The following is a 27,639-nucleotide window of genomic DNA, read 5'->3' as shown; positions in this document are numbered from 1 at the left end:
CAGTTTTAAATTTAAAACCTCCTCTGTTATGTTACAGTATTTTCCAGGAATTACTTTGTTTGTGGCTCTCAACAGCGAACAAATGTTGTGACTTTTGTTTGAGACACTCTGCCATGTAGTGTTGACTCAGTATTTGGTGAGGGTTTGTAAGATGTCACCAGGTGCTCATAAAAACATGTATAAATAGTTTCTGGGGGATTTGAGCGATGGTGATTTTTGCATGTACTCTCTGCACCACTTGCCAACGATTAGTTTTAGCTCTCTAAGTGAAACCTCTAGCAACCTGCAGTCCAAGCCACTGGTTGCACTGCTTTCAAATATCTATGTGCCTGACACCTGCATGGACCCTTCCCTCTCCCACCATCCCACACCAACAGAAACATGCAAATAAGCAGCTGGGATATACTTAGATTAGGGTCATTTTGTGCTTCAGCATTTGCTGAAAGCTGGGGTCATTTGGCATTCCCTGCAGTTACAGCTCTATCCCATAATGACGATGACCTGGCAGGAAAAGAAGTAAGGTTGAGTTTATCTGGAATCCAGGCTTCTATCAAATTCTGTCTACCGAGTTTAATAACTGCTTTTCCAACCATCGGTGAGAGTTTGGGTGAAAGATAGTGACATCACAAACTTCTATTGTCTGATCACTCTGCTGATATTCCACACGCTTTAGCTCACATAGAGGTAACTATAAAGCTTTTTTCCATGTTCAAAGTCTGTTTTACACACTGAAAAGGGCTTTTATAAACTTGTGTGACTGAATATACAGAGTGCACCTACTACGCAATCTGTGCCTAAGCATCCGTGGTAGCATAGTTTGGGGTGGAGTTTTGATGTATATGCCTCTTTTAAAGAGCAGGTGTGAATTTTGTGCACACTTGGATGGTCACCTGTGTTGCCTTTTTAATACTGGTGGTTTTCATCACTTAGGTATCCTGTTAGAAAATCAAGCCCATAAGGGCTAATTTTCTAATAGCCTATCCAAAAGTGGAATACCTTTGTGAAATGTGTTTGCCAGTAAGAATTGGTGCATTTGCATGTGTTTTATTATAATACACACAAGTGCCCATATTGTACCTTCAAAAACCCCTATCCGTATATTGCATAAAAAGGTAGGTGGTGGTTTCTGAGCACCTACATTTGTGCACGTATATCCCCTAACAATTTTAGAAGCCCCTACTTGAGTGTGTAAAAACACTGTTTTCCATATTGGGTTTGCTCCCCATTTAGCTGCCTCTTGCAGAGAGGGGAGGGGTTCATCCCTTCCCTGATCACTCTGGAAGCTTCCACATGTATGACTCTAGGAAGCTACCTCACATGCTTTGTATCTTAATTCTCTTCTATAGTTGGGATATTTTTTTCCATCATAGGAAACTACCCCCAGACTTAGACCATCCAGATCCTTGTTATTCTAGAGATGGATTTAACTTAGTTGCCAGACATTGTTTGCAAGTTTTGTTTGGGTTTCATCAGAGTATACATTTTAGTTGCATCATTGCTGCAAGTGTCCCCTTGGAACAGTTACGACTAGGAAGAGGCAGGCTTTTGTGAGCCTTTTGTTGCAACTGCGTCTGGAGTAGAAATTTGGGAACAGATAAGGGATTCTGTGTCCCCTCTTCTGAGACGTTGACATGGTTACTGCAATTTTCCAAATCCTCAGTTTGCATTTTATCCTGGCGAGCAGCCTGCAGCCCAGCCCTGTGTGAATGGCCTGCAGACACAGCCTTTCCTTAAAGGGCACACAGTACAGCATCACATGATGATAAATTACATCCACAACTGTTATGGCCCTTACAAACTCCCACAACCATCCTCCTTCCCAACCTACCAAGTCTGGCGCTATAATTTCACTTTCTCATCAAACATTTGATCTTTAAATCGGCAGTCTCTTAAACTGGTCTGCTTGCTCATAACGTACAATCCTTATTTTATGGTCTTTTTCTTTCATCCGTTAAATGATTATAATTTGTTCAATTCACTACATTAAAACTCCTCTACAGAGCACATAAATTTGATCACGTCACAGTGCTACTTAAATCTGAACATTGGCTCCTGATCCTCAGGTGTACACAGTTTAAATTAACACTGTTTATAAAGGCTTAAAACCCACCACACCAGGTTGGACAAATCTTCTCATTCCCTGTGTCCCTTCTCGCATACTTCAGTCCTCTCAAAGCCTGCTCCTGTGACTTCGTCAACTATCTCAGATACGTTTGGATGTAATCCATGAGATTTCATTTACTTTGGGCATAAAAACAGAATCTTCCTGTACTGCATTAAAAAAAAAGCCTACTCAAAACCTGGCTTTTTCAACAAACCTTCACTGCATGAAATGTATTTTTTACTCTTTTAATTTCTGTGATTAGCGGTATAGCAAGCTATTTTAAATAAAATAACTATGCATCGAGCCAGTTCTGAAATGCAGGAATGAATAACATTTAACAGCAAACAAGTAAAACTAAATAGCAGCAACTGTGTAGATGACATGCTCATTACCCCTACCTGTAAATCAGAAACCTGTTGCATTACAGCTCTCCACTCCTCCCACTCTTTTGTAAGAAAGTTCTTGAAAAGTAGCCTGAAAGTTGTCTTTTCAGTGAGCTTGTAATAATTTTAGGTACCATCAGCTCTCCCACTCATCCAATCCAGTCTCTGAAATGGGGGTTTAGGAGCTTTCCAGTTAAGAGCAATAGTAAATTTTCCTGCTAATAGCATTTAAAGAATCATATTTGGATAAATTCCATAAAAAACTTGCTACCCTCCCCTCCCCCCCCCCCCCCCCCCCCCCCCCCCCACACACACACACTCATAACCTCAACAGACAAACTTTGGGCTCATTCCAGATGAAACTACAAACTTCAATACCCTGACACATCACCTCCCAAAAGCATCTAAGCACCCTACTTTGAAAAGAGGCTAGCATCCATTTCTGCCATTTTCCAGAGTTATTTATTTATTTATTTGGATTTATGAACCTTCTTTATGACGAGATTCACCCAAGGTGGTGTACAGCAGGTACAATTTTGATAACGCACATGGACTTTATTCAAGGCTAGCAGCAAAATGTTAGATTTTAAATTTAATGGTTTAATGTTATTGTATTATGTAAGCTTTTGAATTATGTATGTTTATATTGTAACCCGCTTTGGGATAAAGCGTGATACAATTATAATAAATAGTAAAAATGATCAAATATATATCTATTATAAAGATTTTATACTGAAGCTCCCTACCCTGCATATTAATACACCTGTGTCCATTGCTTCTGATCTACTGGACCCCCTCCCCCATCTCTAACAGCTATATATCTCAAGCAGGGCTGTAGCCAAATATACCCATTTCCACCCTACTAGTTTTCTGCTGTACATTTTTAATATTCACTTCTTTCTAGCAAAGTACTGTAACATTTATAAATCAGTGTTAATTGCAAGGCCTAGGGACCAATGTCAGCCCCCATCAACCCTAAGTGTGGCCCTCTGATTCTTCCCCCCTCTCCCCGAGTCTTGTCAGTGGCATGTAGCTATATCGGTTCTATTTTTTTCTTACTCCACCTTTCAGCTTTCTGTAAGTTTGAACCATGTGGTGCCCAAATTCATTCAGTGTTCTCATAAAACTAAGAGTATTGTGGAAGAGTTGAGCATTGAACAGCTCAGACCTGAGCATCATGTTGTGTCAAAAGAAAACAAATTGCTGTTCCCAAGGTGGCCCTACTAAAAAGCTTGTGAAGCAAATAGGGGAGGATTTTTAAAAATGAGGGGAGAGCCAGCTTGAAGGTGTTGGGAGACAGGATAGTGAAGACTGACTGGTGAGGATTGGATGAGGATGGGCATTGGAACTAGCTAGAATAGAGTTGGAGGACAGTGTGCTGGGGAATAGGCAGGACAGATGTGTTATCGGAGGAGGACTCCAATAACACATATTTAAAGCTGGATATTCAGGTAGCAGCAGTTAAGATGATTTATGGTTTATTTATTTAAAAAAATTAACACGCTTTCTCCGAGGACAAGCAGCCAGTAATTTTCATATTGTGGGTGATATGTCCCGCATCGCCCGGTTTGGTGTGTGAAAAGCTTTGTATAGCTTTTAAGAGAGTGCACAGCACTCCTACCGCACATACATTAGTGCTTGCCGCTAGAGCATGGGACCACTAGTTCTCTTTTTTTTTTTTTTTAATTTCTGCAGTAAGAAGAGCCCTCAATTTCTCGTCACTCCTCACAGTCCAGTTTGAGAATTTTTAGAGAGTCTTTTTAGTGCCTTTCCGTGTCTCTTCTTTTTTATTTTTGTTTTATTTTTATTTTTCAGGCCTTTTTTCGCCTTTCCCGTACAGTTTTAGTTGTTTTTTTTTTGGGGGGGGGGGGAGGGGGGTTGCCCCCTTTCCAAGTTTCCTTTCTTGCCGTGCTCGGTAGGCCTGAGCACTGGTTGGGCTTGCCCCTTTTGTTTTTCTCGTGCTTTGCCCCTTTCTTTGGCACCATCGAGTCCTTTGGTATAGCCACAGCTGTTTTCCCTTCCATAGTGGCTTTGGGCATTGCAGCCAGTGCAGTAGGACCATCTCTGGCAAGGATACCCATTCTTGGTGTCTTCAGTGATTGGGGCCTGAACATACCCCTTCTAACTGTGACCAACTGGATTCTTTTCTTCATATGAAGAGAGAAGCTCAGTGAAAAACATTTTGGAGCCAGGTCCGAAGCCTTGTCATCGGCATAGATGTCACGTTGCATCGGCATTGGGTGCATCAGTCTATGTGGCTGCTAGGCCCGTAGACACTGGGAGTGGTCATGCATTGAGTGGGTCGCCACCTGATACTGGTTGCTGTTCAGGCCCCCAGGGACCACTCAGAATTGGACTCAACCCCGAGGCGATATAAGGGTTGACGTTGTCTTCGGCACCAAGGAGCATCAGTGACCGGCATCAGGAGAAGTTCAAGAGGCATTGGCATCAATCGCCCTCAATGCACAGCGCTGGGAGCGCCAGAACACCAAAGGAACATCCGGTACCCGAGAAGCGTCGGCACCAGGAGGACCGCTCCCCCTCCATACAGGAGGTGTTGATATGTGGGTCTGCAAGCAGCCATGGCCAAGCACCTGCTCTAATCCCAACAGTTCAGTAGCCTGTCTCTGAACCAACGTCTCAGCCTTTCCCAAAGTCGGTCCTTGATGAGCGTCTTCAGGCCTTGCTCCCTGAGCTTTCCCTTCGACGTCGACCTCAATGCCCTTCTAGGGTACATAGCTTCTCCTTGTTGAGGCGGGCTCAGTCTCAGCCCTACCATGAGGAGTTTCTCACTGACCCCGATGAGGAGCGTTCATGGGAGTCTGATCAGGATCCGCGGTACTTCTCGGAGGAGGAGTCCTATGGTATCACCTCAGATCCCTCCCCTTTTGGTGGAGGACAAGCCCAGGGCTAAGATGTTCAAGGTCCTGGACTACAAATCTAGAGAGGCTGTGACTATCCTGCTTCATGAGATCTTGCAGAACATTCAAGTGAAGAACTGGGAGTCCCCTCTCTGTCCCTGTCCTCCCTTAGAAGATTGGCATCATGTACTGGATTCAGTCTTCCCCGGGATTTGATAGGCCCCAGTTGCCTGCCTCATCATTCCCTGGTGGTGGAATCCACGGTCAAAGAGCCAGGAGTTCTAGGGACTGTGCTTCAGTGCCCACTGGCAGAGAAGCTAGAACCCTGCATTCTTTTGGGTGGAAGATGTATCGGGCTTCTTTGTTCATCTCCCGTATCCCATCGTACCAACTCTACACAAGCCTGTACTTGTGGTCCTTGGTGCGCAGTATGTCTGATTTGGCAGAATCTCTCCCACCGGAGCAGACCAAATCACTTCACCAGTTAGTCAAGCAACAGAAGGTGTCATAAGTTCTTAGCCAGGGCACCTACAATACTTTTGATGTGGGGTCCACGATCTCTGCTCAAAGTATAGTGATGTGCAGACACTCATAGCTGCATGTCTGACTTCGACCCGGCAGTTCAGCAGAGGTTGCCGTGTGCCAGGGAAAGAAGGTGGAGGAGGTTACTGACCTTGTCAAAAAAACATACGTGATACCATTGATAGTCTCTCCCGCCAGATGCCTTCTACAACTACCTCCTCATCCAGAAGGTTTTTGGGCAAGATAGGGGTCCCTATTACTCAGAGGCATAGGTATGCTCCATCTTGCCAGCCTTGCATTCACTCTCGTCAACAGTGTGTGCCTAAGGCCCATAGAGCTCCCCAGTCAATGCCAGGGACTGGTTTTTGACTGGTTCCAGCAGAGCATAGCCACAGTATAAGTGACCTGCTAGTAGGGGGGAAGCTGAAGTTTTTTCAGGAAAGGTGGCCCCTTGTAACCTCTGGGTGGGTTCTCCAAATAGCCCTTCTCTGCTATGCCCTATACTGACGACAGAGACCACCAGATTGCCCACTGAAAGCAGTCACTACAGCTCTCAGCACAAGCAGGTACTTGTAGAGGAGCTCTCCGCCCTTCTAAAGATCCTTCTTTCCTGTCATACTGTGGCATTCTTTTCTATTTTACCAGTTGTTATTTGTTCTCAACTAAGCAGTATAGGAAATTCAACAAACGAAACGAAACCATGCAGTCGAGCCCATTCCACCAGGGGAAGAAAGGAAGGGATGTATTCCAGGTACTTCCTTCTGCAAAAGAAGGCAAGGAGTTATGTCCCATCCTATACCTTGGGGTCCTGGTCAAAGAAAAGTTCAGGATGGTTTTCCTGGTCACCCTACTGCTACTACTATTTAGCATTTCTATAGCGCTACAAGGCATATGCAGCGCTGCACAAACATAGAAGAAAGACAGTCCCTGCTCAAAGAGCTTACAATCTAATAGACAAAAAATAAAGTAATCAAATCAATTAATGTGTACAGGAAGGAGGAGAGGAGGGTAGGTGGAGGCGAGTGGTTACGAGTCAAAAGCAATGTTAAAGAGGTGGGCTTTCAGTCTAGATTTAAAGGTGGCCAAGGATGGGGCAAGACGTAGGGGCTTAGGAAGTTTATTTCAGGCGTAGGGTGCAGCGAGACAGAAGGCGCGAAGTCTGGAGTTGGCAGTAGTGGAGAAGGGAACAGATAAGAAGGATTTATCCATGGAGCGGAGTGCACGGGAAGGGGTGTAGGGAAGGACGAGTGTGGAGAGATACTGGGGAACAGCAGAGTGAGTACATTTATAGGTTAGTAGAAAAAGTTTGAACAGGATACGAAAACGGATAGGGAGCCAGTGAAGCGACTTGAGGAGAGGGGTAGCATGAGTAAAGCGACCCTGGCGGAAGACGAGACGGGCAGCAGAGTTTTGAACCGATTGGAGAGGGGAGAGGTGACTAAGTGGGAGGCCAGCAAGAAGCAGATTGCAGTAGTCTAAACGAGAGGTGACAAGGGTGTGGATGAGGGTTTTGGTAGAGTGCTCGGAAAGAAAGGGACGGATGTTGTAAAGAAAGAAACGACAGGTCTTGGCAATCTGCTGGATATGAGCAGAGAAGGAGAAAGAAGAGTCAAAGATGACCCCAAGGTTTCGTGCTGAGGAGACAGGGAGAATAAGAGAGCCATCAACAGAAATAGAAAACGGGGGGAGTGGGGAGGTGGGTTTGGGGGGAAAAATGAGAAGCTCGGTTTTGGTCATGTTTAATTTCAGGTGGCATTGAGACATCCAGACAGCAATGTCAGACAAGCACGCTGAAACTTTGGTTTGGATGCAAGGTGAGATATCAGGGGTAGAAAGGTAGATTTGGGAGTCGTCAGCATAGAGATGGTAGGAAAAGCCATGGGATGAGATTAATGAACCAAGGGAAGAAGTGTAGATAGAAAAGAGGAGGGGACCAAGAACAGAACCCTGAGGTATGCCGACAGGCAGAGGGATAGAAGTAGAAGAGGATCCACTAGAGTGAACACTAAAGGTGCGGAGGGAGAGGTAGGAAGAGAACCAGGAAAGGACAGAGCCCTGGAATCCAAGTGAGGACAGGGTATCGAGGAGTATGCTGTGATCGACAGTGTCAAAAGCAGCAGAAAGATCAAGAAGAATGAGGATGGAATAGAGACCTCTGGATTTAGCCAGTAATAGGTCATTGGAGACTTTAGTAAGCGCAGTTTCGGTTGAGTGGAGAGGGCGAAAACCAGATTGTAGTGGGTCAAGAATAGCATGTGAGGACAGAAAATCAAGGCAGCGGCGATGGACAGCATGCTCAAGTAATTTGGAGAGAAAGGGAAGGAGGGAGATGGGTCGGTAATTAGAGGGACAAGTAGGGTCGCGTGAAGGCTTCTTAAGGAGAGGTGTGACTACAGCATGTTTAAAGGCAGCAGGGGCAGTCGCAGTGGAAAGTGAGAGGTTGAGAATGTGACAGATAAAAGGAATAAGAGCAGGAGAGATGGCATTAAGAAGGTGGGTGGGAATGGGATCAGAGGAACAGGTGGTACATTTTGAGGAAGAAAGGAGAAGTGTAGTTTCCTCAATAGTAACTTCAGGAAAGGAGGAAAGGGAATGAGGGGGAGGAGAGAGAGGGGAACGGACTAGTGGAGGGAGAGGTGGCGAGGTAGAGAATGCTAGGTTTATCTTTTGACCCTTGTCGTGAAAGAATTCAGCAAGGGTCTTAGGAAATAATGAAGGGGGAATTGGGGGAGGGGACACCTTGAGGAGAGAGTTCAATGTGGTGAAGAGAAGTCGAGGGTTAGAGCCAAGAGAGTTGGTCAGTTGGATATAATAATCCTGTTTGGCGTGTAAAAGAGCAGATTGGAAGGAGGTCAGCATGAACTTAAAGTGTAAGAAATCAGCAAGGGCCCGAGATTTCCGCCAGAGGCGTTCGGCGGAGCGGGTACATGAACGTAGGTAGCGGATATTAGAAGTCAGCCAAGGTTGGGGTTTTGTACGCCTTATAGGGCGGGTCATCAAAGGTGCAGGAGTGTCTAAGGCAGAGGATAGAGTATTGTTGTAAGAAGAAACAGCCTCGTTGAGACGTGGATGGTGCCACAGTAGAGAGGAGGTTTGAAACATGGGAGGATAGAGATGAAGGGTCAATATCGTGAAGATTCCTAGATAAATTAGATAAGATAGGAAGGGGCTGTGAGGGAGGAGATTTAAGTGTGAAAGTTATAAGATGGTGATCAGAGAGGGGAAGATCAGAGGCAAGGAAACTAGAGGGTGAACAGTTGGAGGAGAAGATGAGATCAAGACAGTGACCATTTTGATGAGTGGGAGAGGTGGAGCATAGTTGGAGATTAAAGGAGGATGTTAAAGCGAGTAACTTGGAAATATAAGAGTTGGAAGGATCATTAGCAGGAATATTAAAGTCACCAAGGATGAGAGAGGGGGAGGAAGGATCATGGAAGAAGGCAAGCCAGGCATCAAAATCACTGAGAAAGGATGAAAGGGACTTATCAGGGGGACGATAAATGACCGCTATTCGAAGAGGCAGAGGAGAGAAAAGGCGGATAGAGTGGACTTCAAAGGAGGAAAAACAGTGAGATTGAGGTGGAAGAAGGGGTTGAAATCTGGAGGAGGGAGAGAGAAGTAGTCCAACACCGCCCCCGCGACCAGCAGGGTGAGGAGTATGTGAAAAAAGATAACCGCCATGGCAGAGGGCTGCGACTGAAGCAGAGTCATCAGGGCAGAGCCAGGTTTCTGTTATGGCGAGCAGATGGAGGTGACGCGAGATAAAGAGGTCATGGATATAGAGGAGTTTGTTACAGATAGAGCGGGCATTCCATAGGGCGCAAGAGAAGGGCAGAGAAGAGGAGGGGAGTAGAGGAATAGAGATGAGGTTAGAGAGGTCACGGTGAGATCTGTAGAGTTGGAATAATAGTTGGTGAGGAGGGCCAGGATTGGGTTTGATGTCACCGGCTGAGAGTAAGAGAAGGAGTAGGAGTAAAAGAGAGCGGAGGAGAGTAGGAGAGGTGTGGCCACGAAGGCGTCGAAGGCGAGAGGTATTTAGGTGGAATGGGGAAGGCAAAATGGAGGGAAGAAAGAGACGGAGATTAAAAGCCAAGAGGGAGGAAGAGGGTAGGCGAGAAGGTGAGGTGATGAAGTCGATGGATGGGCAGTGAGTTCCTGTAGCGGAGAGAGGTAGGGGGTGAGGGAAAAGATTAGGAAGGGACAGGGCTAGGAAGAGAATGTGAATAGGGGCCATAAACGATTGAGGTACTTTAGCAACTGGGAAGAAGATTAGATGTAAAGAGAAAAATGCCCCGCGCTCCTAGAGCGGAGGCCCTGAGTGGATCGGAGTGGACCTGGGTGTCACCCCGGAGAAGGCTGTAAGGATATGCAGATGAGCTGCAAGTCCTCCACAGCATCTGAAAGACAGCCGGTGGTAGAGCTGGGCACCTCTCAGCTGAGGAAAGGCTTACCAGGGGTTAGGCCGAAGCCAGCATTCCTCCCCCTGCTCTCCATGATTCAGGAAAATGACTGTCTATGCTCTCTGGACTTGAAGGATGCTTACACTCGTACCCCAATACTTCCAGGTCACAGGAAGTATCTTTGGTTTTGGATGGGGGCACATCACTTCCAGTATTGCATGTGCCTTTTGGCCTCAAGTCGGTTCCCGGGAACTTTACCAAATTTCTTGGAGTGGTCTTAGCATCACTACATAGGCAGGGGAACACATGGACTCCCAATCTGGACGATAGAAAAACACATCAAGGGTCGGTGTTCAGGAGTCCATGCGTGTGGAGGAGTACCCTAGTGGTTAGAGCACCAGCCTTGACATCCAGGGGTGCCTGGTTCAAATCCCACTTCTGCTCCTTGTGATCTTGGTCAAGTCACTTAACCCTCCAGTGCCTCATCTACAAAATTAGATTGTGGGCCCTCTAGGGACACATTCCCCCTGAATATAACTGACCCTGAGCTACTACTAAAAATGGTGTGAGCTAAATCCAAATAAAAAAATACTGCTAGAATTCGTATTAATCTACCCCAAGTCCCATCTGCCTCCTGTCTAGCAATTGGAGTTCATTGGAGCCATGCTAGATACACAGTGGGCGTGAGCTTTCCTCCCTGTGCCAAGAGCAGACACTCATGTCAGCAGGACATTGCTCAACAAATGTAGATGTTAGGCCACATGGCTTCCACCATCCATGTGACACCCATGGCACGTCTTCACATGAGAACTGCCTAGTGGACCCTAGCTTCCCAGTGGCACCAGGCCACTGAGAACCTAGCAGATATCATCCAAGTGACACCACAGCTGGTTCAATATCTGCTCTGGTGGACAATTCTTTCCAGTTTGACTCTGGAACTTCCATTCCAAATTCCTCAGACACGAAAGGTGCTGACTACTGATGCATCCCACCTGGGTTGGAGAGCTCATTTAGATGGGCTTCACACTCGGGGAGCCTAGTCAGCCCAGGAGACAGATCTTCACATCAACCTTCTGGAGCTACAGGCAATCTGGAATGCTCTAAAGACTTTCAGAGATCAGCTGATCAACCAAATTACGGACAACCAGGTTGTGATGTATTACACCAAAAGCGGAGTACCAGATCACACCCTCAGTGTTAGGAGGATGTCCGGATGTGGCAGTGAGCTCCAGCATGGGATGCCTCTCAAGGCAACTTGCCCCAACAGCTGACCGACAGACTGAGCAGGATTATGCAACAGCATGAGTGTTCTCTCAGTATGGGCAGTGCCTGCAAGATCTTTGAATGTGGGGCACTCCCTCGGTGGATCTCTTTGCCACTCAGTACAATCACAAAGTCCCCCAGTACTGTTCCAGGCTACAGGCCCATGACAGGCTAGCGTTGGATGCCTTCCTTCTTCATTGGGGGATAGGTGTCTCCCATAACACTTGTGGGGATGACTTTGCTGAAACTCAAGCAAGACTTCGGGACTATGATCCTGATTGCCCCATACTGGCCCAAGCAGATCTGGTTCCCTCTTCTTTTGGAGTTATTCTCTGAAGAACCTTGGAGATTGGAGTGTTTTCTGATCCTTATCATGCAGAATGAGGGATCTCTTCTACATCCTATCTTCCAATCTTTGGCCCTCACGGTTTGGATGTTGAGAGTTTAGAATTTTCCAAGCATCTTCCGGAGGGTGTCTCCAATGTCTTGCTGGTTTCTAGAAAGGATTCCACTAAGAAGTGTTACTCTTTTAAATGGAGGCGGTTTGCCGTCTGGTCTGAGGGCAAGGCCCTAGATCCCCTTTCATGCCGTACACGGACCCTGCTTGAATATATTCTGCACCTCTCTGAGTCTGGTCTCAAGACAAACTCTGTAACAGTTCACCTCACTGCAGTTAGTCCATCTCTGGACAGCCTCTAATTGTTCAATTCATGAGAGGTTTATTGACAAAGCCCCCTGTCAAACTTCCATCAATGTCATGCAACTTCAATGTTGAGCCGTTTTATTTTTGTCATCTGAAGTACTTGATAAGGAAGGTCTTGTTTTTGGTGGTTACTTCAGCTCACAGGGTCAGCTTGTATTGGATCCACCTTATACTAAGTTTTATAACAGAGTAGTTCTCTGCACGTATCCTAAGTTCCTGCCTAAAGCTTTGTTGGAGTTCCATCTGAACCAGTCGATTGTCATGTCAACATTCCTTCCCAAGCCTCATACCCATCCTGGGAAAAGCACACCTTGAACCTCAAGCGAGCATTGGCCTTTTACTTGGAGCAAACTAGGCCCCACAGACAGTCCACCAGCTTTGTTTCTTTTGATTCCAATAGGATGGGGGTCACCATCGGGAAATGCACCATATCCAGTTGGATGGCAGATTGCATTTCTTTCACGTATGCCCAGGCTGGGCCGACTCTTGAGGGTAATGTTGAGGGTCATGTCAAGGCTCATAATTTCATAGCTGTGTCGGTAGCCTACTTGAGGTCACTTCCATTGAAGACATTTGCAAGGCTACAACATGGTCTTCAGTCCACACATTCAAATCTCATTATTGCCTTGAGTAGGATACCCAACTTAACAGTCGGTTTGGACAGAGAGTACTGCAGAATTTGTTTGGGGTCGAGAATCCAGCTTTACCCCCCCCCCTCCCCCCCCCCCCCCCCCCCCCCCAGGCCCGTTTTGTTCTGTTTCAGGCTACACACTCATAGAGTTTGTTATACTTTCAGGTTAATCTGTTTTTTACCTCACTGTTGCAAGGTTCAGTTGACCAACTGTTGTTTTTCCGTGAGCCTGGTAGGCAGGGATTCCCACATGCAAAAATTGTTGGCCTGCTTGTCCTCTGAAAAAGTGAAGATACTTACCTGTAGCTGGTTTGCTCCAAGGACAGCAGGCCATATATTCTCACATACCCTTCCTCCTCCTTTTGGAGTTGTTTTCCTATTTTATGGTACTAGTGGTTCACTCTCACGGCGGGTGGGAAGGCACTCACATATTCTTAGTGGAAGTACAGCATGTTCTTTTAAAGCTATACAAAGCTTTTTTCAAGCACCTAACTGGGCAATGTGGGACATGTCACCCGCATGGGAGAATATATGGCTTGCTGTCCTCTGAGAATATCTGCTACAGGTAAGTATCTTTGCCTTTTCTGAACCACAGGTCAAAGCAGTGTACAAAAAGGGAAAGAACTCCATTGCATCAGTAGGAAAGCAAATACACACATACTAACACTCAAAACTCTGGAAAGGGGCCTCATAGAGAACTTGACTAATAAATAAAACTAGTAATCACGAGGCCCAGGCAATGCTAGCCAAATAATGCCACTGAATATTGTCTGCTTCAGTACCATCTAGGTGGAGCCAGAAGTTCTCCAGGAACTGATAACTAGCCATTCAGTTTACGTCAGACCAAACTTGCCTGGATAGTTATTCTGGTATCGGTACTGAATATTGAGACCTGGATAACTTCCAGCAGCCACCGGATACTCGGATATTCAACGTTGGTATCCAGCTATGGCCTGTTGCTGGAAACATTTAAGTATAGAAAAACTCAGAACAACAGGTGTTCAAAAAACTCACTGATTACCTTGAGATAAATATTACCCCAATAGATAATAGAAATAAATAAATAAAAGGTAAAGATAAGAAAAACACAAAAGGGGTAGCAAGGACAGAGGGGTAGCAGTCTCAGCATTACATAACTATCCACCTTATTTTCGAAAGAGAAAGACGCCCATATTTCTACCCAAATCGGGAGATGGGCGTCTTTCTCCCGTGGGTGCCCAAATCGGTATAATCGAAAGCCGATTTTGGGCGTCTTCAACTGCAATCTGTCACGGAAACGGACAAAGTTGACGGGGCGTGTCGGAGGCGTGGTGAAGGCGGGACTGGGGCGTGTTTATCGGCCGAGGAGAGATGGGCGTCCTCAGCCGATAATCGAAAAAAGAAAGGTGTTTTTAGCATGAATTTGGGTCACTTTTTGGACCCTTTTTTTTTCACAAACAAGTCCCCAAAAAGTGCCCTAAATGACCAGATGACCACCGGAGGGAATCGGGGATGACCACCCCTGACTTCCCCAGTGGTCAGTAACCCCCTCCCACCCCAAAAAAACAACTTTAAAAACTTTTTTTTTTCCAGCCTGTATGTCAGCCTCAAATGTCATACCCAACTCCATCACAGCAGTATGCAGGTTCCTGGAGCAGTTGTTAGTGGGTGCAGTGGATTTCAGGCAGGTGGACCCAGGCCCAACCCCCCCCCCCCCCCCCCCCCCCCCCCACCTGTCACACTTGTGGTGGTAAATGGGAGCACTCCAAACCGCCCCAAACCCCACTGTACCCACATCTAGGTGCCCCCCTTCAGCCATAAGTGCTATGGTAATGGTGTAGAGTTTTGGAGAGTGGGTTTGGGGGGCTCAGCACCCAAGGGAAGGGAGCTATGGACTTCAGAGGTAGTTAACTTTTTTTTTTTTTTTAATTGTTACAAGTGCCCGGTTGGTGTCCTGGCATGTGAGGGGGACCAGTGCACTACGAATCCTGGCCCCTCCTACGACCCAATGCCTTGGATTTGTTCATTTTTGAGCTGGGCGCCTTTGGTTTCCATTATCGCTGAAAAACGATACCGCCCAGCTCAAAGCCACACAAATCCGATGCATTTGGCTGGCACAAACCGTATTATCGGAAAAAAGATGGACGCTCATTTTTTCCGAAAATACGATTTGTCCCGCCCCTTCACGTACCCATTCTCGGAGATAGACACCCATGGAGATGGGCGTTCGCGTTCGATTATGCCCCTCTATGCCTCCCAGGGTTGTCAGATAGCAGGTCTCCAAGAATGGAAACTAAATTGCAAATGTTAATCTGAAAAGTGAGTTTTCACACGTGATGATTTGATTTTTTTTTTTTTAAGTTTGCAGTTTTCAACCATAAAGCAAGAGCTAGATCATTCCACGAATAGGGAACCATTACCCCAAAGGAAGAGCACCTGATAGAATCTTATGGTGGCGTAGGATTGATCTACATGGAGTCTATGCTGTAAGAATCTGTAAGCTTGGAACAGAGACATGCAGAATTAATAGCCTGCCAAGAAATGTAGATAATCCAGATTAGAAAATTCTAGATGAGAGCATTAGCGTTTTGAAGGAAATTTGAAATGCCAGCCGCATTCTTTTAATAGGATAGTAATGTGATCATACTTTCTACTCCCTAAGATTAATTTTACTACGATATTCTGTACGAACTATAATTGTTTCGTGCTGAAGTAAAGGAAATCCTGGAAGCAGCTCAGAGGATTTGAGACCCAAGTTGGCTCATAGCCTTGAGGGATGAAGGGGGCTATCTGGTCTATGGGACCTAGCACATGGTGGCCCTTGACAAGTGAACCTCCATACTGCTGAAGTTTCGTGCTGAAGTAAAGGAAATCCTGGAAGCAGCTCAGAGGATTTGAGACCCAAGTTGGCTCATAGCCTTGAGGGATGAAGGGGGCTATCTGGTCTATGGGACCTAGCACAGGGTGGCCCTTGACAAGTGAACCTCCATACTGCTGGATCCTCTTATACCAATAATACTTGGTCAAGCCAGGCATCCAGTGGCTGGGTCCCCCTCATTGCTATCATCTTGTAAAATGACAGTACTTGAACCCTAGCATTGTGTCAGAATGTACTACTAGGGGCCAGTGTTTCTCCTATCCAGAGCCATGAGTTGTGTTTCCTGTATCAAAGCAAAATTCAATTTGTTTTTTATTCTGATAATTTTTATTTTTTTCCGTTTTGACTGGGTTATTAATTCCCCTCATATTGTAAAACTAAATTTCATTAGTGTGTAATTCCTTTGGCTTGAATTACATTAATGTTTGTGTTATTGTCATCCTGCCATAGACAGGAAGATTCTCCCAGAGTGGCAGAATATAAATTTTCACTAAACAAACAAATTTTGTCACCGCCTTTCCTTTACCCAAAATTGTCTGCTGTCCCCATCATTGATCCAAGTTCTGATTCTTTGTATTGGCTTTGGCTTCTGATTCTCCAGCCAAAGTATCACTGTACACGCCACAAAAATCTGAACAGCAAACCATATCCAAGCTGAACTTATGCCTTCCCCTCCAATTCTACTGACTTCTTTATTATCTTTCCTCCTGGTACCTCACCCAGTCAACTCACCCCCAACCCAAACCCACATATCTGTGCAAATCAAACCTGCCTTCTTTCTTAATGTAATATGCTCCTTTCATGCCATTTCAACCTTTCATCACTCAACCATTCACCCAGTCCATTTCATACTATTGCTCCATGCTAATCACCTTTCCTTTTTACTATTCAGTTCATGCATATACACTCCAAAGCCAACACAACTACCCCATTCATAGCAGGTTCCTAAAAATTTTAACTTTTCTAGAACCCCTCAACACTCATCCTTGGAAATAACTCCTCTCTAACTTTTGAAAGCATTCTTTGTCCACAGATGCCTTTTTACCGCATCTTGGTAAAAGGACCCCCGAGTTTGCTAAATCATCTTTGTCTTGAACAGTCACATTCTCTTTCACACACTAGTAGCCATATTTCTCTCTGTATCTGATTTTCGTACTCCCACACCATCATATTCTCCTTTTCTTTACTGTGATGTGTCCCTGCCTCCACAAGACTGTCTACCATGTGTTTGCTAGTATTTCGTATCTAACTCCATTTTCCATGTATGAGTTGAATAAAGTACCAAACGTTGGCTTTAACCCATTTTAGCTCCAGTACTCACACTTCATCAGTTCCTTCCCCTTCCTCGTCTCAGCATTCAAACCTGGATAAGCAAACATTTTCCACTCTACATTTCACACAGCCCAATTGTCTAGTCAGCCTAACCATATGTTCTTTCTCTTGGTTACTCAGCAACTTTACAATCAGGACTCTGTCTGTCTATCCCTAATTTTAGTTTTAGGCATGTTTCTTCAGGTGCTTTTTCTGCCTTGCAATCAGATTCTAATTGGAAGTAAATGAACAACATATCGTGGATGAAGGCAATTGGATCTGGTGCTTCCTTTTCCTCTGTCTTGCAGAGTTTTCTCAAGTTTGACCTCCAGTTTCTGTTTCCACAATCTTTTGCCATAATTGCAATCCTCCTGTGCATGTTCTGAGTGTTGAATTTACAGCACAGTTTTCAGTTGGAAACTCAGCCTCATCTGATTGTAAAGCTGGCTTTTAGTATGACCCATATTGGTATCTTTGAATTCTTTAATGTATTTCAATATGTCGTCCATATCTGTATTGTCCAATTAAAATGCTCCTTTTGTGTCACTGCCTGCCATCTCCTTTGGTTGTGAGGCCTGTCACAGTAGAACAGTGGATCAAGGTCCTGTAACTTTTTTTTTTTTTTTTTTTTTTTATTTCAAGAAGTCTTTATTGAATGTTAAATTCAACACAAAAAGCAACACAGCCTTCCATCCTAACAAAATGTTTTCAATAAGAATAAAATAATACAGTTCCTTTCTGCATTATACATGGTACTATCATTTTGCATACAACAATATTGAACAATTGAACTTCAACATTTTTAAAGTTTTAGAGGTATTAATTCCCCTTGCCTCCCATCCCTCCCCCCACCCCCTGCATGAGTATGGCTCAATGTTCTCCTGTCCACAGGATCTAGATATCCTTCTCCTTCCATTATGGATATTGTTCCAAGAAGGTACCCCAAACAGCTTGCCATTGATTCAGCTTGTGTTTTCGTTCTGCTAGTAACCTTTCCATTTCACAAACATATTTTAACTTTGAAATCCATCTCTCAATGGAGGGTACACCCTTCTGCTTCCAATAAGCAGCCAAGACCTGTCTAGCTACTCCGGTCGCCAGTCTCACCAGAATCTGTTGGCTATGTGTTAACCCTCCTACTTTAACAGAGAACAGAAAAATTTCTGGAGTCCACCTAAAGGTATTTCCTACCCATCTCTGCAGTCTACTATGTACTGTTTTCCAATACGCTTTAATTTTGCCACATGTCCACCACATATGTCCCATTGTTCCTTTTTGACCACATCCTCTCCAACACATTCCTGAGCCTGCTGGATATATTCTTTGGAGGCGTGCCGGAGTGAGGTACCAGCGGAACAATACTTTTATTGCATTCTCTTTTAACGGTACATGTACCGACACGCCTCCTGCCCCCTTTTCAATCCTTTCCCAGTCCTTTTCCCCCAGGGCCATTCCCAGCTCGCTATTCCAGCTCTTTCTATGGAGGCAATATCGAGGAACCTGTGCACTGATGCATTTATATAATCGGCTGATCAATCCACCAGAGGACTCAGTCCCCTCACAGATATCCTCCAGACTAGACCTTTCCCGTTTTATGACCTCTCTCACTGCCTTTGTTTTGAGAAAGTGGGTCAGCTGGAGGTATGCGTAAGTGTCTTCCTCCAATTCTGGATATTGTGATTGCAAACTTTGGAATGAGAGTATTTGCTCTGCTTCAAACATTTGGCCCCACTTCCTTAGACCTATGGCATACCATCGAGTAAATATCCCCAGTGTAGTTCCAGGCATAAAAAGTGGATTATATGCTATTGGAGATAAACTAGTGAGAATGCATTTCTTCTGAGGGAAGAGACTATCCCAGTAGTAGAGGGTTACCCCAATGGAAGGACATTCACCCACCCCCAATACCCTAAAAGGTTTAGGGGTCCACATTAACGCTCCCAGAGGTGTATGCCCCAAAGAGTATTGCTCCAGTTGGACCCATTGCCTGTCTGGGTATTCTTGGTACCACTCAATCGCTACTTTCCCTTGGGCCGCCCTATAGTACCACATGAGGTTTGGGACCCCCAGCCCCCCCTTTCGTTTATCTTGATATAGTAAAGTACGCGATAAGCGTGGTCGCTTTCCTGCCCAGACGAACCGCATTATTTTATCCTGCAGCGTTGTTAAATATCGTCTGGGCATTAATACAGGCAGCGCTTGAAAGAGGTAGAGCAAACGAGGCAACACGTTCATTTTAACTATTGCTACCCGTCCAAACCATGAAAACACCATGTCCCCCCAGCGTTCTAGGTCTGCCACAATGTCCCGTCCTAGTCTTTTGTAATTAGCTTGAAAAAGTTCCGATGTTTCAGAGGTCAAATTAACCCCCAGGTATCGTATATACTTAGAAGCCCACCGAAATGGAAAAGAAGTCTTTAAAGATTCCAAGTCCAGAGCCGGCAGTGTAATGTTAAGGGCTTCCGATTTGTTCATATTGACCTTAAACCCAGACACCGCTGAATATTCTTCAATAGTGCGTAGAAGGTTAGGAAACGATGTCAGTGGTCGTGTAATGAACAGCAAAACGTCGTCCGCAAACAGCGCCAACTTGTGTGCCCTGCCTTCTATGGCCAAACCAAAAATACCCGGTTCTGACCGTATCCGAGATGCAAGCGGCTCCATTACCATTGCGAATAATAAGGGAGACAAAGGGCAGCCCTGCCGAGTTCCTCTGTGAAGAGCAAATAGCCCCGAGTTGCCCCCATTGACTCTCACACATGCCCTTGGAGATTCATAAAATGCTTGTATCCAGCCTCTGAACCGATTCCCAAACCCTAACACCTCTAGTGTCTTATACATAAATGGCCAATGTACCCTATCAAAAGCCTTTTCGGCATCTAAACTGAGAAGACACAATGGCCGCTGGCTTCGCTTTGCCAAATAGATAAGGTCTAATACTCTTCTAATATTATCCATAGCCTTACGGTGCGCAACAAAGCCCACCTGATCAGGGTGAATTAGTACTGGAAGCACCGGGGCCAACCTATTGGCCAAAACTTTGGCCAAAATTTTGACATCAGAGTTCAATACTGAAATAGGCCTGTAGGAGCCACATTCAGAGTGGTCTTTGTCCGGCTTAGGCAAGACCGCTATCCATGCCTCTTTCATAGATTGAGGCAGTATCTCCCCCCTTCCTACCAGATTGAATAAGTCTGCTAATAGTGGTGCCAATTCTTTAGCAAACATCTTGTAGAATTCATTTGGGAGCCCATCCAAGCCTGGGGACTTACAAGATGGCAAGCCATGAATAGCTTCCTGTATTTCTAAGGGTGTAACAGGACTGTCTAGTTGGGCCTGCTGTTGGAAAGTCAATGGTGAGAGGTCACTGTCCGCCAGGTACTCCTCCACAGAGTCCTCGGCAGGGTGTATCTCCTGATCATACAAAGCTTGGTAAAAATCCCTAAAACGTTTACGAATTTCCTCTGAGGTACGTATCAGGCCTCCCTCCCCATCGCGTATCTGTGTGATTGTACGATCTACCTTCTGCCTTCGTAGCTTTATGGCCAGAAGGCGACCAGCCTTATTTGTGTGTTCATAGGACCCCAACCGCTGTCTATTGTGCAAATGGCTCAGCTGTTCCGAGTAAATGGAATCCAGCAACATTCTCTGATCTTTCAGTTCTTGTAAGATCTGTCGGGAACCATTTGCTTTGTGTTGTGCCTCCAGATTGTGTATACGGCCCATACACCCCCTAATCTGAGCTTTGCACATTCTAGATCTCTTACTAGCTAATTTCAAAAAATATCCCCTAGTGACAGCTTTCATCGCGTCCCATACCACATTGAGATCAGGCCCAGATTCCTTATTAAACTCCAAGTATTCGTGTAATACCGCTCTATACCCCTCTGCCACCTCCCCTTCCTGTAACAAACTGGTATTAAGTGTCCATCTCTTATCCTTATATTCTACCTTTATTTTCGGAAGTACCACCCAGACTGGAGCATGATCAGATAGAGTTTTACTGCCTATTGCTGCTGTAGGGCCCCACTCCACTAGAGTTGTGTCTAAGAAAATGTAGTCAATACGTGAATACGTTCCATGTGGTGATGAATAGAATGTATAGTCCCTATCCTTCATGTGTGTCAGTCTCCAAATGTCCAGAGTGCCCAGGGAGTATGTGAAAGAACCCAACGCCTGTGAATCTTTAATACCCTCTAACTTATGTTGCCCTGAACGATCGAGACTAGGGTTCATCACTGTGTTAAAATCCCCCCCCACAATCAATGTGCCCCTAGTAAATGCTGCCAATGCCAGTTTCAGCTTTGCAAAAAACTCCACCTGTCCAACATTTGGGGCATATATCGATGCCAAAGTTAGGTCCACCTGGTCTATTTTGATATGTAAAAATATATATCTCCCCCCCGGATCTTTTTTTACCTCTAAAACCTGTATAGCCAGGGATGAATGCATCAGTATTGCAACCCCCCCTGCCCTTGAGCCCTCGGAGGATGCACAGTGGACTACTGGAAACACCGGATGAGTGAGAAGTCTCTCATGCTTTCGTCTTAAATGTGTTTCTTGCAGGAGGACTATATGGGGACTATGGTGTTGTAGCTCCTTAAATAGTTTCTGTCTCTTCTGTGGCATATTCAGACCTTTAACATTATAGGATAGTATCTTTAGGTCTGTGGTCATGTCTTAATCATACAGTTATAAACATAGCATTCCAACCTTACAGGCTTAGCTACTACTACTACTACTACTATTTAGCATTTCTATAGCGCTACAAGGCATACGCAGCGCTGTACAAACATAGAAGAAAGACAGTCCCTGCTCAAAGAGCTTACAATCTAATAGACAAAAAATAAATAAAGTAAGCAAATCAAATCAATTAATGTGAACGGGAAGGAAGAGAGGAGGGTAGGTGGAGGCGAGTGGTTACAAGTGGTTACGAGTCAAAAGCAATGTTAAAGAGGTGGGTTTTCAGTCTAGATTTAAAGGTGGCCAAGGATGGGGCAAGACGTAGGGGCTCAGGAAGTTTATTCCAGGCGTAGGGTGCAGCGAGATAGAAGGCGCGAAGTCTGGAGTTGGCAGTAGTGGAGAAGGGAACAGATAAGAAGGATTTATCCATGGAGCGGAGTGCACGGGAAGGGGTGTAGGGAAGGACGAGTGTGGAGAGATACTGGGGAGCAGCATAGTGAATACATTTATAGGTTAGTAGAAGAAGTTTGAACAGGAGCTACATACACTTTCCATATGGACTCCCTTCCTTTCAAGCCATTCCCTCCGCCCACCCCCCTCCCACCTCCCTTTGTTCTCCCCCCCCCTGCCCACATTATATCTCCCCTTCCCCTTATTTATTACACCACCCAGAGACTAGTTCCTCCAAGTGGGATTAGAAAGAAATGACCCACCTCCCGGTTAAGTCCCCCGCCCGCCCCTCCCCCCATGGTGTCCTAAGCAGCTCTAAATCATCGCTTGCATTTAGAGTTCCTGCACAAATCATACTTTCTTACACCTCCTACCCCAAACCTTCAAACATGTCCCTAGTAGACAATACACATACTTTCTTAAGTCATGTCCTTACAGTCCGTGGACTCGCTAGACCAGTCCGGTGAAATAAGGATCAGTCCCTTGCACTTTTCCTAGTGCAGCACAGATATTTCGTTGCCAGATCGTATCTCGAGTGCCCCTTCAGCGCTTAGAGGCTGCGCGCTTAGTGGGTTCTGGCACTCTCTTCCATTTCTGCAGCTTGGCTCTGGTTACTGGTGCTACTGTCCCAGGTGGTATCTGCTGCGTCACCAGTCCCCCTTTGAATAACGCTTCCCATGCTTCTGCCAGATTTAACGCTCTGCACTTTATGCCCTGTAGCTCAAAATTCAAAGAGAAGGGGAATCCCCATCTATACTGCCTTTGATTTTTAATCAATATGTCCAGGGCGGGTTTCATCAGCCGTCTCTGCTGGAGAGTGTACTGAGAAAGATCCTGATAAACAGAAACCTTAGCCCCTCCATATTCCAGGTCTTTTGAGTTCCTTGCTCGGGCCAATATTCTTTCTTTAGCTTCATATTTCTGGAAGCGAACTATTATGTCTCTGGTTTGCTGTGCTTTCCGTGGGCCCAAGGCGCGATGCGCCCGTTCTAATTCTTCCGGTGCCGCACCGGCTTCAGCTCCCATCAGCATACTGCATATGGATTGGATAATCCGGGGCACATCTTCAGTCTCGCCTCCTTCAGGTATTCCACGAAAGCGTAAATTATTCCTGCGGCCTCTGTTTTCTAAGTCATCCAATTTATATTCGAGGTCTGCATTGCGTGTTTCTAGCCCCTGAATCAGTTCTGCATGCCTGTTCAGATGTTCCGCGTGCTCGTCCAGCTTAACCTCGGCCTCCTCCACCCTGCCCCCCAGCTCCTTCAGTTCTGAGCTCAAGGTATCCATCCGCTCCAATATCTCATCTTTTGAGTTCTTAATCTCCTGTTGTATATTAGATAAACAATTGCGGAGCTCGCCGGAGATACCTTTTTTTGATGGTGGAGAGCGGGTTTCTGCCATAGATAGGGCCGAATCTGAATCAGATGGTGAGGCCCGTTCAGGAGATTCATGGCGGTGTGCACTTTTTCCACCCACGCTTTTCTCCCGCTTTTCAAGGTCCTTTTTACGGGTGGAAGCCGCTTTGCTCATGATGATTTCGCTGCTTGGGGTGCAGGGGTCACTGAACTCCCCTTTTTTTTTTGATTCGGAGCTGCTTAAGATCGCTTTTGATCGCTGCAAACGGACTTTGGGAGACAGAGCAACGTGGCTAAGCGACCATCTCGGACGATGACGTCACTTCCTCCCCCAAGGTCCTGTAACTTTGTCCACTTTTCTTGTTTCAACTTCTGCACTGATCTTTCCCACTTTAGTCCTGGAGGATCTTAGCATACTCTTATATTTTTATGGGCACAGGGCTCAGTATTCAGTGGCATTTTAAGAAAGCAAATAGAATGTTAGGAATTATTAGAAAAGGAATGGCAAACAAAATGAGAATGTTATAATGCCTTTGTATCGTTGTATGGTGAGACCACACCTTGAATATTGTGTGCAGTTCTGGCCACCGCATCTCAAAAAAGATAAAGCGGAATTAGAAAAAGGTACAGAGAAGGGTGAAAGGATAAAGGGGATGGGACGACTTCCCTGTGAAGAAAGGCTAAAGCAGCTAGGGCTCTTCTGCTTGGAGAAGATGGCTGCGGGGAGATATGATAGAGGTATATAAAATACTGAGTGGAGTGGAACAGGTAGATGTGAATCACTTGTTTACTCTTTCCAAAACTACTAGGACTAGGGGAGGGCAAGCAATGAAGCTACTAAGTAATAAATTAAAACAAACTGAAGAAAATAATTCTTCACTCAATGTGTAATTAAACTCTGGAATTCATTGCCAGAAAATGTGATAAAAGCAGCTAGGGTTTAAAAAAGGTTTGGATAATTTCCTAAAAAAAGTCAATAAGCCATTGTTAAGCTGGACTTGGGAAAATCCACTGCTTATTTCTAGGATAAACAGTATAAAATAACTGATTCCAATGAGGAGCGCGCTCTTGGGAGTCAGATGATGACCCTTGATACTTCTCGGAGGAGGAGTTTTAGATGATACCATCTGACCCCATCCTTCCATAGGAATGGAGTATGTCTCCTCCAGAGAGCCTTTCCTTCCCCTCTTAAGGAAATGGCATCTGCCATTCCATTCTTTTGGAGGAGGAGGACGAGCCCAGGGCCAAGGTGCTTGAGGTTCTGGACTACGAGTCTCCTAGAGAGGCGGTAATGGTCCCGCTTCACAAGATCTTACAGGATATTCTCGTGTGGAATTGGGAATCCCATCTGTCTGTCCTGGTACTCCCCGCCCCCCCCCCCCCCCCCCCCATAAAATAAAATTGACACCATGTACCGGATTCACAGTACCCCTGGGTTTGATAAGCCTCAGCTGCCTCTTCATTCCCTGGTGGTTGAATCCGCCCTCACAAGGGCCAAGAGTTCTAGAGACTAGGCTTTGGCACCCATGAGCAGGGAAGCTGGAACCTTGAACTCTTTTGGGCGTAAGATGTTTCAGGCCTCTATGCTCGTCTCCCATATTCAATCTTGCCAGCTCTTCATGAGCATATACTTGCAGGACTCAGTGTGCAAGCTGCTAGATTTGGCAGATCCTCTCCCTCCGGAGCAGGCCGAATTGCTTCGCCATTTGGACAAGCAGCAGAAGGCGTGTTGTAAGTTCTTGGCCAGGGGTGCCTGCGACACTTTGATGTGGCTTCCAGAATCTCTGCCCAAAGTATAGCAATGCGCAGACTCTCATGGCTGCGAATCTCTGACATGGAAACGGCGGTTCAACAGAGGTTTGTGGATGCTCCATGCTGGGGGATAACCTTCTTGGAGAGAAGGTGGAGAAGATCGCTGACCAAATGAAAAAACATACTGATACCATTGATTCTGTCTCCTGCCGGGTGCCTTCTGCATCTGCCTCCTCCAGGAGGTATTTTGGCAATTAGAGGAAGGGTGCCAACTACTCGCAGAGACATAGGTACGCTGCCTCCTCTCACCTGCCTCAACAGGCTCAAACCCAGCGCGCTAATTCATGTCAACAGCGTGTGCCTAAGGCCCCAGTAGCTTCCCAGCTGAAGCAAGGGGGGAGCTTTTGACTTGGCTCCAGCAGAGCATAGCCGCAGTAACAGTGACCATACTGGACGACTTGCCGGTCAGAGGAGAGGCTGAAGTTTTTCCACTAAAGGTGACCCCTTGTAACCTCTGACCGATGAGTTTTTCCAAATAGTCCGTCTCAGTTACATCCTGCATTGGTGACAAAGGATCCCTGGAAGAATGGCTTCGAGGCGCTCATCAAGAGTGGCTGTGGAGAAAAGCTGAGGAGTCAGTGCAGGATCTCGCCCCCTGTGTCAGGAAGCCATTCAGATGTGGCTTTGGGCTCGCCGGCACGGCATGTTTCTTCAAGCCACCTATCTGGCGGGCGTAAACAACATTCCTTGTCATCAAGCAGATGAATCCATTACGAATGGATTATCCATCAACCAGCAGGGGGAGATAGAGAGCACTGAAAAACCATAGTGCCTCATGGCCAGCTAGCTCCATCTGCCTCTCCAGTATTCTCTATCTCCCCAGCAGGGTCGTTGCATACGGGCGTCTGCATGCAGCTGCTATGCTGCCCTAGCCTGCCTCGCTTGGTTACAAGAGGCAGTGGAACAGCCCGGGGATGGAGCGGAGCCCTTTTCTGAGGTGGCACCACGGATGGCATCAGCCTTGTCTTTCTTGGCTGACGCCCTTTATGATCTGGTTAGAGCTTCGGCTAAACAGGTGGCGGTGGCAGCTCGCCGTCTTCTATGGCTACGGCATTGGGCGGCTGACATGGCCTCTAAGCAAAGGTTGGTGAAGTTGCCCTTCTAAGGCCTTCTCCTATTTGGTGAGGAGTTGGAGAAAATTGTTAAAGGCCTGGGGGATCCTAAACCCCAGCGCTTACCTGAGGATAGGCCGAGGCCTTCCTCCAAGGGTCAGGCGGTTCCCTCCTCTTACAGACCTCGCTTCTGTGAAGCTAGAAGGTACTGCCCGGGGCGTTCTGCTAGGTTCACTTCTCGTGCCCGCTTTCAGCAGAGGAACTCCTTTCATTCGGACAAACGTTCCGCAACGACTGGCTCAAGGCTTGGAGTTCAAGGGCAACCCTCTTGATGGTGCGCCGGCCCTCTCTTCGATTCCTGCAATAGGAGGACGGCTGTCCCTCTTTCTCGAGGAATGGGTCAAGATTTCCTTAGATCAGTGGGTTTTGGACCTGATCAGAGATGGCTACAGAATAGAATTCAATGCCCCAGTGAGAGACGTGTTTGTGGAGTCCCGATGCGGTTCTGCTGTCAAACGGGCGGCGGTAGAGGAGTCCTTGCAAGGCTTGATTCACCTATGGGCGGTGTCCCCGATGCCTCCCACCAAACACGGCTCCGGCCGTTACGCCATTTACTTTGTGGTTCCGCGAAAAGAGGGGGCTTTTCGGCCCATCCTCGACTTAAAAGAAGTCAACAAGTGTCTAAGAGTACGGCATTTTCACATGGAAACCCTGTGCTCCGTTATTGCGGCGGTACAGCCAGGAGAGTTTCTCACATCTCTGGACCGGAAAGAAGCTTACTTGCACATTCCTATTTGGCCCCCGCACCAAAGGTTTCTTCGGTTTGCGGTGATGGGAAAACATTTCCAGTTTCGGGCCTTGCCTTTTGGCCTCGCCACAGCTCCCCGAACCTTTTCGAAGGTAATGGTGGTAGTAACTGCTTTTCTCAGGCGAGAGGGTATTCGGGTTCACCCGTACCTAGACGACTGGCTCATTCGAGCGGACTCGACAGAGGAGAGTCATCAAGTAACAGCCAGAGTGGTCTCAGTACTTCAATCTCTGGGCTGGGTCGTCAATATGGCCAAATGTCACCTGACCCCCTCTCAATCTCTAGAATATTTGGGGGTCCGGTTCGACACAGCTTTGGGGTTTGTTTTTCTTCCCGAGCAAAGGCGGTGCAAGCTTCAGAACCAGGTCCATCTGCTTATGAGGATGCCTCGCCCCCGCACTTGGGACATTGTCCAGCTGTTAGGGTCGATGACGGCCACCTTGG

General features: G+C 46.2%; 1 protein-coding gene across 5 annotated transcripts in view; it reads left to right on the top strand.

Annotated features, from left to right (window-relative positions):
- SPATS2 (spermatogenesis associated serine rich 2) overlaps positions 1–27,639 on the top strand; it is a 161,201-nt gene that overhangs the window by 23,794 nt on the left and 109,768 nt on the right. The window contains exon 1 of one of the 5 annotated variants that reach the window (XM_030196807.1): positions 535–684. The exons of the other annotated variants lie outside the window; for them this stretch is intronic. The gene's annotated coding sequence lies outside the window, so the exon portion shown is untranslated. Of the gene's footprint in view, positions 1–534; positions 685–27,639 lie in introns of those variants that run through there. 5 annotated transcript variants of the gene reach the window in all.

The sequence above is a fragment of the Microcaecilia unicolor genome, chromosome 3, assembly GCF_901765095.1.
Source record: "Microcaecilia unicolor chromosome 3, aMicUni1.1, whole genome shotgun sequence".
In the NCBI taxonomy this organism is placed as follows: domain Eukaryota; kingdom Metazoa; phylum Chordata; class Amphibia; order Gymnophiona; family Siphonopidae; genus Microcaecilia; species Microcaecilia unicolor.
Note: the sequence above shows the minus strand (reverse complement) of the source record. Positions and strands in the feature narration are given on the sequence as shown.